We start from the raw sequence: 10,901 nt of genomic DNA on the forward strand, positions 1-10,901 counted from the left end.
GGGTTTTAAATCCTCTTAGCAGACCTTGCATTGAACTTTATTGAACTTTCCTGTGCCTTTTTCGGCAAACTGTTAATAAAGTATATAGTCAATCAAACCAAGGAGTTACTGTAGGCTGGTTTTAGTTGTTTGTGTTTCCTGTGAAACAGCAAATAATGGTGCCTGTTTTGTATACCTGATTCATTTTGTTGTATCATGTTCTGTGGTATTTAGTTTGAATTCTATCGGACTGAGGATGGAAATGAACATGACTTGTTGAAATGTGTGGTCAGATTCATCCCTGGAATCCTGGAAGAGTGAGGCTGCAGTTCTGACTGTGATGGGAAGTGCATTCCATAGTTTTGGAGCCAGAAGGGAGAAGAGTTTGGGACGTGTGGAGCGTTGTCCTGGTGGTTTTAGTGAAGGTACCTCCAGCTTCCCTGCATTGGCTGATCTGAGTGCGCGGGAGGGTTTGTAGGGTACGATCATACTGTTTCCCTGTGGTCGGGTCGGGCTGATCCCTGGAATCCAGCCCATATCTACCCAGAGTTTCCCTGTGGTCGGGTCGGACTGATCTGGAATCCAGCCCATATCTACCCAGAGTTTCCCTGTGGTCGGGTCGGGCTGATCTGGAATCCAGAGTTCCAGCATGACCCTCCCATTACATTCTTGTGATGCGTGTCCACATCCACATTCCTGTCAGTCTACTACAGTAAGCCTAGCCTACCCCCACCAACCTTTTCTATGTTATGAGCCTTTGCTTGTCTAGAGACCACTGGTTCCCATTTTATTTTCCTACATTAAAATACACATATTTCTTATTTCTTTCCTGAAATAAATGGCCGGCATCTTTGATTTTTCAAGTGGCCCGGTTGAAGAGTGACCTTCAAAGATGATTTGTACCAAATTTCACGCTTGTATCACCATTTGAATGATTCTCCCAAAATATTGCTGTTAGCCGCTGTGCTATAATTTGTACACTGGAGTTACAACATGTACAGTAAATGCATGGACCATGTACATTTATCTAGCCAATTACACCTTCTATGTATTGGCACACATTCTTATAAGACGGGTAGGGGGTGGGCGATATGGTGATAAATATCGTTGAGATGTCAATGTCTCCGTGATATGCCTTTTCTATATAATATATCGTGATACAGTGAATTCTATGATTTGCAGTGCTATACGTTAATTTATACTTCTGTAGAACAACGGTTTCATTAGCCAAAATGAATACGTATTTTGGTCGATATGATCTGTTACTTCTTTTTCTTTTAGTTTTTGTTACCTTGTAGGTGGTTGTACTGTTAAGTAACTTGAAAAATAACCATGAAAATGGCATGAAATAATATCGTGATAATACCGTGTATTCAAATCGCCCACCCCTAAAGAGGTGTGATAGCGAACACAACTCAGACTGGTGTGTTTCAATAGTGTTATTGTTGCAACATACACACACAACTCAAACACACACTAAACACTCATTTGGTCAGTTTTAGTTAGACCTTAGGCCAGGTTATAAACCTAGAAAAAGAAAGATAAACAGAAACAACACAACAATATACATTAACGACAATATATTTGTCATGCTACCTACCGTTAATCCGTTGAATAAAGCTTGCTAGGAAATGACGAAGGCAGCAATAACACAGGAACTATAGTGACACTGACTCATCCATACAATTAGCATCTCCTTGTCTCTATTTTATATGGGTTGGTTTTCTATGCATCTGGGGGTGCTTCTGTTGATTAATCATGTGACTGGTATATTGTCTTAACGGTGGAAACACGAGTTCTTCTAGCACTGTTCTCTCTGTCTCTTCCCTGATCTAATTAATCAACAGGCTCTCAGCTGACTCTCATTTGTAAAGTCCACACAACTCAGGCCTGCTGTGGATCTCAAACTATGCGCACATTTTATTACTAACATGGCCAGCATAGATTTTAAAATAGTTTTAATTACGTACCGTATAAAGCTTTACATGGGCTGACCTCGCTGTATATTATTGTGTAGAGCAGCTGCACTCTTGCATGTTTGTTGGCACTTGGCACTCTTGGAGGGTGCCAAAGTACGGTATAGAGGAGGAGTGTTTGTTCCTGTTATTTAGCATTTTCATTGTATGTGTTTGGTGCTTGAAATATGTATATTGACTGGTATTTATTGAAAATACGTTTAAAAGCCAGTAGCTAATTGTAGAGCAACTCATGGGCCTTGGGGCATGCCTTTGTATGAGTCAATTGATACCAATTACTCTGATTGTGCTTGGTTTGTCCTATATGTTTAAGAGCAGGCATGCTGCAGTTTGACTTGAGGCTAGCCAGCAAGAACATCAGGGGAGAGCTCCCAGCCAGGGCCTCATGAAAGGAGGCATAGCCTGTTGGCACAACTTGGCAGTATTCTTAAGGGCCTGTTACTTGTTTTCTAAAGTTTAGAAAGTTTAAAGTGTTTTTCCTATTTTTGTAACATTGTTTTTGTCTAGTATTATTTATTTTTTGTATTGTCGCCGACTATTATGTTTTTTGTAAATAAAATACCTCAAATGAATTTGTGGACCCGTCTGTTTTATGGAGCCTCGAGCCATTGGCCAGGCATTCCACAGTGGAGCCTTGGCAAAATAATGCCAGGATGAAACTCATTGTCTCCACTATACAGTCAGGGACCACCCTAAGTCTATACATTTATGGAAGGATGATTGTTATTGCTTAATCATGTAACGAAACATAATATGCCATATAGTTGTTAAAAAGTTACATAGTACTGCTTTAACAATACAGAAATTTGATTGTAAGTGTGAGACATTTATCATTAATAGGTCACAACCATACATTTACTGTCCGCCTGCAGCTAAATTGTGATTGTTTGTAAAAGCTCAAAGACGGTTGCTGTATTAATAGAGCCTCACTGAGAATAATACACAATATGGGCCTCATTTATCAACGCATCGTATGCCAAAATATGGGCGTACGCCGACATTTTCAGCATTTATTATTCCAGTGTGAACTTCAACTTCGGCGTGCGCCCGTCCAAATATCACGTCAGGGAGCTGTCGTAGGCTTTGTCCTCACCAGTTCTTCTGTCGTAGACAAGCGGAGCAGCATTGACTGACCAGCTGACAGGCTGTCACAGGCATCTAAACCTATGTAGCCTATTCACTTCTAAAATGTATATACAACTAATACATATTATACACATGAAATTTTTTTTGTAAAGGCATGTCATATGAAATTGGTAATTGAGGCGGTGAGGCGAGCATCGAGCCAAGTGGGGGAAACTTTTTTTTATTGGCTTTCCATAATGCAACTATGGTTTCCATACGTTGTTTGGTCTTATTGCAGTTGTTCATGTCGCAAAACGAGGGCGAGGCTTGATTTCATAGGGCGTGCCAGATTGATCTCAGCCGTCACATTTATCAACGCTAGGAACGAAATTAAGCAAGGATCAGAATGCCGTGCCGACGTGAGCGTACTCCAAAACCGACGCTCGAATTTGAGGCAGGTTTTACACTCCATTGATAAATGAGGGCCTATGTGTTTGAGCTTATCAGACTTGTCAAGACACCTGACACATTTGCATCTGTTTATCAGAGTACATACAGTAGGCCTATACACAAAAACAGGTTGATAAGACCTGTCTGTCCGCTTACAGGTGGAGCTGAGGTACATTGAGGCAAGGCTGAAGGAGAGTGAGAGCAAGGTTGAACAACTGGACAAAGCAGGTATTTGCACGGACACACAATATTATAGTTATTTAAATTATGCCAATCTCTTTGTGTGTGAGAGTGAGTGTATCCCGAGGAACCGAGGGAGTGATGATGCATCGAGTAGGAAGTCGGTCGAATCTGTGCTTATCCAAAACATATTGATTAACTAGAACTGCACTCTGTCGAGTGCATACTTGCTTGTTGCACACTAGTAGGCCATAAATGGCCAACTAGTGCGCAAGCAGAGCGCGCAAGTACTTTCGACCGCTGTAAACTGTCAAATCTCAGTATCTATGTGAAGGAACGTTTGAAATGTATAATTATTAGGTGTAACTATTTGCTACCTACCTACTTTATGCATATAAACACCTAGTATTATTAAGTATGGTTCAAGTTTCTATCTATATAAGAAATACAGTTTTATCGATGTACCGGTAGATATATTCTGGATCCCTTTTTAGTTTTTTAAAGAAAAATAAATCATTGATATGTGATGAAAAAAAAGGTATATAAACTGAATTAAAATATGTTATACAGTATAATTATTCTGTAAACTGTGGAATCTCAGTATCTCTGTGAAGGAACGTTTGAAATGTCTAATTATTAGGTATAACTATTTGCTACCTATCTACTTTATGCATGTAAACACCTAGTATTATTAAGTATGGTTCAAGTTTCTATCTATATAAGAAATACAGTTTTATCAATGTAGATATATTCTAGATCCCTTTTTAGTTTTTCAAAGAAAAATAAATCATTGATATGTGATGAAAAAAAAAGTATATAAACTGAATTAAAATATATTATACAGTATAATTATTTTATTATTTATTGTAAATTGTCAATTGTTTTAAATGTATTTCATCTTGGACTATAGTGATATTAATACTAAATCATGATCAGAGTAATATGTGTCTCTAACTTCAATTTCTTTAATAATACTTTCACATTTGTTAAAATATACGAATACTTCCGTAATCTGTAGTTGGATTTGTATTTAATTGTTTAAAGCCTAATCTTGACATGAAGGTCTTTATACTTCTATCTTTCTTACTTTGCGCCAAAAACCGTGCCAGCCAACCCGCCATTTGATGCGTATGCAAATAAAACAGCAGATTTGTGCCTGGTTTGCTGGGACCAGATTACATAAATGATCATATTTCTTACGTCATCATTGAGAGCTAGTCATACATATACACACCACGTACTCTGGTCCCAGCAGATCAGGCACAATTTGCTATTTTATTTTACTGATTATGTGTACTAGTGTGTGCATATGGGCTAACGTTAGCTAAGCAGTCACAGTCCTGTTTACTGCTGCTCAACAACGACACACCAGAGGGCGCAGCTAGACAGCAAGGGCTGAATGTCTGTGTGTCCCGCTGTTACACCACCCGCCGCTAAAACATCAGAAAAACATCAAATCTGTGCCTGTTTTGCTGGGACCAAACGACCACAAATGACCATATCTCTTACGTCATCATTTAGAGCTAGTCATACGTATACTATATACATAATCAGTAAAAATAAAATAGCAAATTGTGCCTGATCTGCTGGGACCAGAGTACGTGGTGTGTATATGTATGACTAGCTCTCAATGATGACGTAAGAAATATGGTCAATTGTGTAATCTGGTCCCAGCAAACCAGGCACAGATTTGCTGTTTTCTTGCATAAACATCAAATGGCGGGACGGCTGTCACGGTTTTTGGTGCAAAGTAACCACAGTATACCGCTAATCAATTTACAACTACATACTCTATATAGTAGATGATCACCATAGAAACTTGAACCATACTTAATAACACTACGTGTTTATATGCATAAAGTAGCTACAGCGGTCGAAAGTACTTGCACGCTCTGCTTGCGCACTAGTTGGCCATTTATGGCCTACTAGTGTGCAACAACCAAGTATGCACTCGACAGAGTGCAGTTCTAGTTGATAAAAATATCAGATGGTATTTCTGCTCATTTGTGTTAAAAATGTCTTATTAAAAAAAAAAAAGTGACCAAATGAAAATTTCCACAAACAAATAATAGCATCTCATAATTGTACATTGCAAAAAAGAACAACATCAAGAGATTCCTTGCAGATGATTTTTGATTGGTGCAACCACTCCAAGGAACAGCAATGTCCGTGTTCACCTATGTGTTGGTTCACCTATGTGTCCGCCTATGTATGTGGCCATGAGCACCAGTATGACTATGAGTACCAGTAGGGACGCTGTTGTGCCAGAAACAGAGAGAGAGATGGTGCTGTACGTGCTGCACTGTTGCCTGCTAATATGAGAGAGAGAGAGAGAGAGAGAGAGGAGGAGGAGGAGGAGGAGGAGTGGGGGGGGGGGGGGGGGGGGGGGAGTTGCACCACTCAGTTCACACGGTGTGATCTTTTTCTAAGTGCTGGAGTTTGGAAGTGCTCGTTGACTATCACTCAATGGCGTACCACCTGTTTTGAATGTGCACATAATGCAGGAGGCAGCAGGAGGTTGCTTTACTGATAACGAGCGCTTCCATACTCTGATACTTAGAAAATAATCATCTGCAAGGAATTTCTTGACAGGAAGTAGCTCATAAAATGTCTACGGTGGATTTTTATTAAACAAAAACTTTACAGATTGAAAGAGGATAATTCAAGCTTTCCCTACAGTTGCAATGTTGGTGATTTTGACATTGTTTAATATAATTAGAGAGGACTTTTCTGTTTGGATGAATGGGCTCTATGGGAAGTGTCGCCGTGTGAATATCATCAATAAGGGTCCATTTGGTTCCAAACTATCATTTAGCTGGGGACCCCCTGGAACTCCCTCAAGGACCCCACTTTAGGAACCACTGGGTTATTGGACTGCAGGAGATGTTGGACCCTTCAACACTGAAACCACACTGATCTACAGTGCAGTCTATGTCAACACTGGCTCTGCAGACAACAAAAACACAGGTACAGTAGCCTACTAATGCTAATTTCACCTCCTGTAATATAATACACATTTGTTAACTCTCTGTCTAAATCTGGTCAAGATTATTGGCCGCCCATGCATTTCATGTTGTATGTCATTTCCATTCTTATTTGTCAGTAAAGCTAAAGATATATTTGATATATTAAGTATATATTTGTATTAGGGCCGGGACTAATTGCGATTAATTACGATTAATTAACTACAGAAAAATTAATGCATTAAAAAAATTAACGCATTTTAATCGCACTATTTATTTCACCGCGGAACGTTGTCACTGGACAGTTTTCAGACGGACCTGCGCAACAAGTGTCCGTGTCCTCTTCAGACAATAACACCACCAGAAACCGCAGACAGTTCACCAGACTGGGGGAAGCCGCTGAGATCACTTTGCTTGTCCCTTGTGGATTGGAAATAGGATTTAAAAGGCTATCCGATGGTAGCGTGGATTACAGCACAGTTGTGTGCAATTATTCAATAAATAATTATTACCCCTATTACTACAAAAACAATGTTTTATTGCTTAAACTTATGTATTCACTATTCACTAGTATACCAAAATCCATTTGAAAAAAATGCTTTCTCACTGTTCTCGGGTTCTCCGGATTATCACACACCACCCAGCCTGCACACACTACCTGTCTGTCAAACCAGACGAGGGTCCAGTTAAGTACTTAGAGTTTACAACAATGATGATGCAATGATGATGATTAATTGTATTCAACAATTCATTCTAACACTGCTGAAATTGTACTTTTTTTGTTGTGGTTGTTATTGAATGAATAAATTGAGCATCTTGCGTGAATTCTCCATCTGATACTTGGTCATCATAGTGTCTCTATAGTAGCATGTCAGGAGGACCATTCACAAATTACGATCTATTTTGAAAAGCTAGATAAACTAGAAATCTTAAAAAAGAAAAGAAAAAGCAGTGCCACAAAAGAACAGTGATGTGTGATGTTTGAAACAAATCAGGAAGATTGAGAGTGATGTGAATGCTACCTTATTGAATAAAACTGACCAGTGATCAGCAGCATTGTGGCAGAGAAAAACCTTTACCCTGTACTCCTACAAAAACCATACAGTAGAAATTAACCACTGGTTTTGTCAAACATTGCTGATGCAGCTTGTTGTTGTTTTACTGCTTTCCACTTAGGTATGAACTCTTGTTCATAACAAATACACATGTAAAGACATACAGTCTACCCTGGTCTGATGTCTAGAGTTAGTTTATTGAAAGGTTTCACACTGGCAAGAATTATAAACTACTTTTTTGGGGGGGCCGTCTGGTTTTCCTGTGTAGATAAAATCATGTGACAGAGAGAAAGCGACTGGGCAAAAGTAAAAAGCGGTTTTCTGTGGTGCCTACCTGTGTTATGAAAATAGCTGCAGGGCTGTTGTTTGACTCCCAAGTCCAAGCGGTCCAACAGTCCTGTAGGGAGATAACTTTGTCCAATCTTTGGTGAGGTTTCGGATTGTGTGGAAGAACAAGTAGCTTTTTGTGAGACCACGGTTCTTGTTTTGATAGCAGCTGAGTTAGTCAAACATGTCTAAACGTGATAGTCAAAGAAAGCAAACTCTAGTGGTGCTGTAGGCTAGTACGTGCCTCACTGTGCTGTGCTCCACCAACGTTACAGAAGTGAGAGGAGGGTGGAGTCTTGCTGCTTCCCTCAGTCTGTAACTAGAGAGAGACCACAACACGTACAGGCTGTGAATGTAGATTGTAGAGGGACAGACAGACAGACAGACAGACAGACAGACAGACAGACACAAATAGTGGACCGACTTGGGGAATGAATGTGCAAGTAAAAACCTTTGTGAATGACTTGCAGATAAAAACATTACAAAAAAAAAGAAAAAAGAAAGGCCTATAGTGAGTGAATGATATAGCACAGCAAGTGAACCAGAATTACAATGTAGAAGCAAATAATGGGAAGTGGAGGTAGATGCCAGATGGCGTCATGAGTGCAGGGCAGAGTTCCTCTCCCCTCCTCCTCGAGTCCAAGCTAATGCTGGGTTAAAGAATGTCATGTACCACTGATATGCACCAAGTATGAGGAGAACTGGGTGAAGATGGAAGTCTTTGAGGCATGTGTTATACTGTTTGTTTTTTAGTCGTAGTTCTCTCGTTTGCAGCCTGTGCTATACCCCTGGACAACGATACACCGACCTCATAGCCTACCTGAGCCGGCCCTATACTTTAGTTCAGAGGTTTTCAAACCAAGGCCCCCAAATTTTATATAAATTGAACTCTCGTAACTCTGAGAATGTACAAATGGAACTGAATGGACCTATAGTATTAGGGACAGGTCCATTTGGTTCCTAACTATAATCAATCATTTAGCTTAGGAACCCCTTGAACACCCCCCTGTGGTGGGTTCCTGGACCCCACATTAATAAAAAAGTGCTTTAGGTATCATATATCAACAGGACAAGTAGGCTACATTTCCATATTCCATGTTGGACTTTTGTTTGTTTTGTTGCTTTTGTTTTTCTCACCACATTGCCTTGAACAGTAAGGCGGGAGCAAGCGGTCAAGCTTCTGACGTTCGAGATGATTGAGATAACCGACTGTGATAACCTATAGGCTATTCATTGTTTGTGCCAGAATTGTATTGAGTGAGGTTTATATTATCTATGACAAAAAGCTAACCTTTAACACATCATCAGACAGATGAGGCGCAAAATCACATCTTAACTGCACCGTGACCTTTCTTGGCCGTAGGGAGTCTTTAATACCATTAAAGGTCAGCTGTGTGAACGATAACGATGTCCTCTGCATTCAAATGGGCTTTGGTTTGCCTCTGCCGCCACAATGTGGCCATTTTGGGTACAGAACAAGTAAAATATGTCTACATTGCTAATTGTAATGTTGACATACTTTCTTAGTCACTTGAAATCAAAAAAATGATGGACTGGTTCATTCTTTCCGCTTTCCCCGATTGATTTACGTAAATCGCACTGTAGGACACTGTGGCTGGCTGTCCGCATACAGTAGTAGACAAGGCTACACACAAAATGTAAAAGAAAACATGTACATTTAATTTGTTAGATTATTATGGGACCAAGCCCGAAGGTACTTCTTGGTCCCTTATTGTATTTGTCTGTTTTTTTCTTTTTCTCCTTATTCTTCCGGCAAAAATAGCAGTTCTGGCTGAACCGTGCAGTCGGTTTTCACGAAAATTTATAGAAAGCCATACGGTGAGGATGTCCAGGAAATAGTCCAGTAAAGTAAAAGAAATTCCAGTAAAAGAAATTCCTATACAGTAGGCCTACTTAAGTACAGTACTTGAGTACATAGTTACTCTAGTCTACACCACTGACAGTAACTATCACATCGTGAAAAACAAGGTGGGATAGAATGGGGTACAACTCCTGTGCCAGGTATATTAATTAATAATGTATTTATTTATTTATTTGAACAAATATACCATAAAAAGTGTTGATGTCAGACTCTGTCAGTGATTGAAGCAGTATGACCAGACCCGTGTCCTATCACCCTTAGACATGCTTCCTGGCTTTTTTTTTCTACATCAAATTGGTCCAAAAATGAGTCAGAGAGAAGAGATAACAAATATTCCTTCACTCTCCGCCATTCCCCGAAATTAAACATGACCTCACCTCTCTGTCTGATAATGCGCTGGATGTGTTTATATTTTGATCCATACTGTTTAGTTTACTCAATGGTTCACTTTTTACATAATAAGCTGATGTTTAGGCTTACATCTCAAACTTTGAGTGCCCATTTTTCCCCCTAGTTACAATAATTTTCCTACAGTACATATTTGGACACAGGCGCATGAAATTAATTTCACATGGACATACTCTCTTTGACCATCACACAATCAAATTGGTGATTTGATTGATTCTGTCAGGCTGCATTAAGCCTTTGTGGTATGTGCCTCAATGTGGTATGCGCATCGGCACCCTGGCCTTTACTATCCTTCAACATACTGCATAGCCACGTCTGTGTCAAGCTTTTCCTGACACATATTACTTATTATTCGGTTATTATACTGTACTGTACACTGATAACTGATATTAATTATACATTTTAAGATTTGCATCTGCATTGCACCATGACTGTAAATGTGGACCCTTGCAAAAAATAGAAGATAAAACTTTGAATGTTTGAGTTGTTACCTTTTTGCCACCCTCTAGCTTTCTTTGCTGTCTCGAGGCTGAGAAGAAGGCTGACCCACGTAGACCAGCTCTGGCCTCGCAAATGCAGAGCAGCTGTACTCCTGCATGGAGGAAGAGGACACGAT

The 10,901-nt window shown here is 39.7% G+C and overlaps 1 protein-coding gene across 1 annotated transcript in view; it reads right to left on the reverse strand.

The window, feature by feature from the left end:
• Nucleotides 1-8,267, reverse strand: part of csrp1a (cysteine and glycine-rich protein 1a) — a 12,659-nt gene extending 4,392 nt beyond the window's left edge. Inside the window, exon 1 of the mRNA XM_083769278.1 lies at nt 8,003-8,267. The gene's annotated coding sequence lies outside the window, so the exon portion shown is untranslated. The remainder of the gene's footprint in view (nt 1-8,002) is intronic.
• Between the last annotated feature and the right edge of the window lie 2,634 nt (nt 8,268-10,901).

This window comes from Protomyctophum parallelum (genome assembly GCF_964188405.1).
Source record: "Protomyctophum parallelum genome assembly, chromosome: 7".
Lineage (NCBI taxonomy): Eukaryota > Metazoa > Chordata > Actinopteri > Myctophiformes > Myctophidae > Protomyctophum > Protomyctophum parallelum.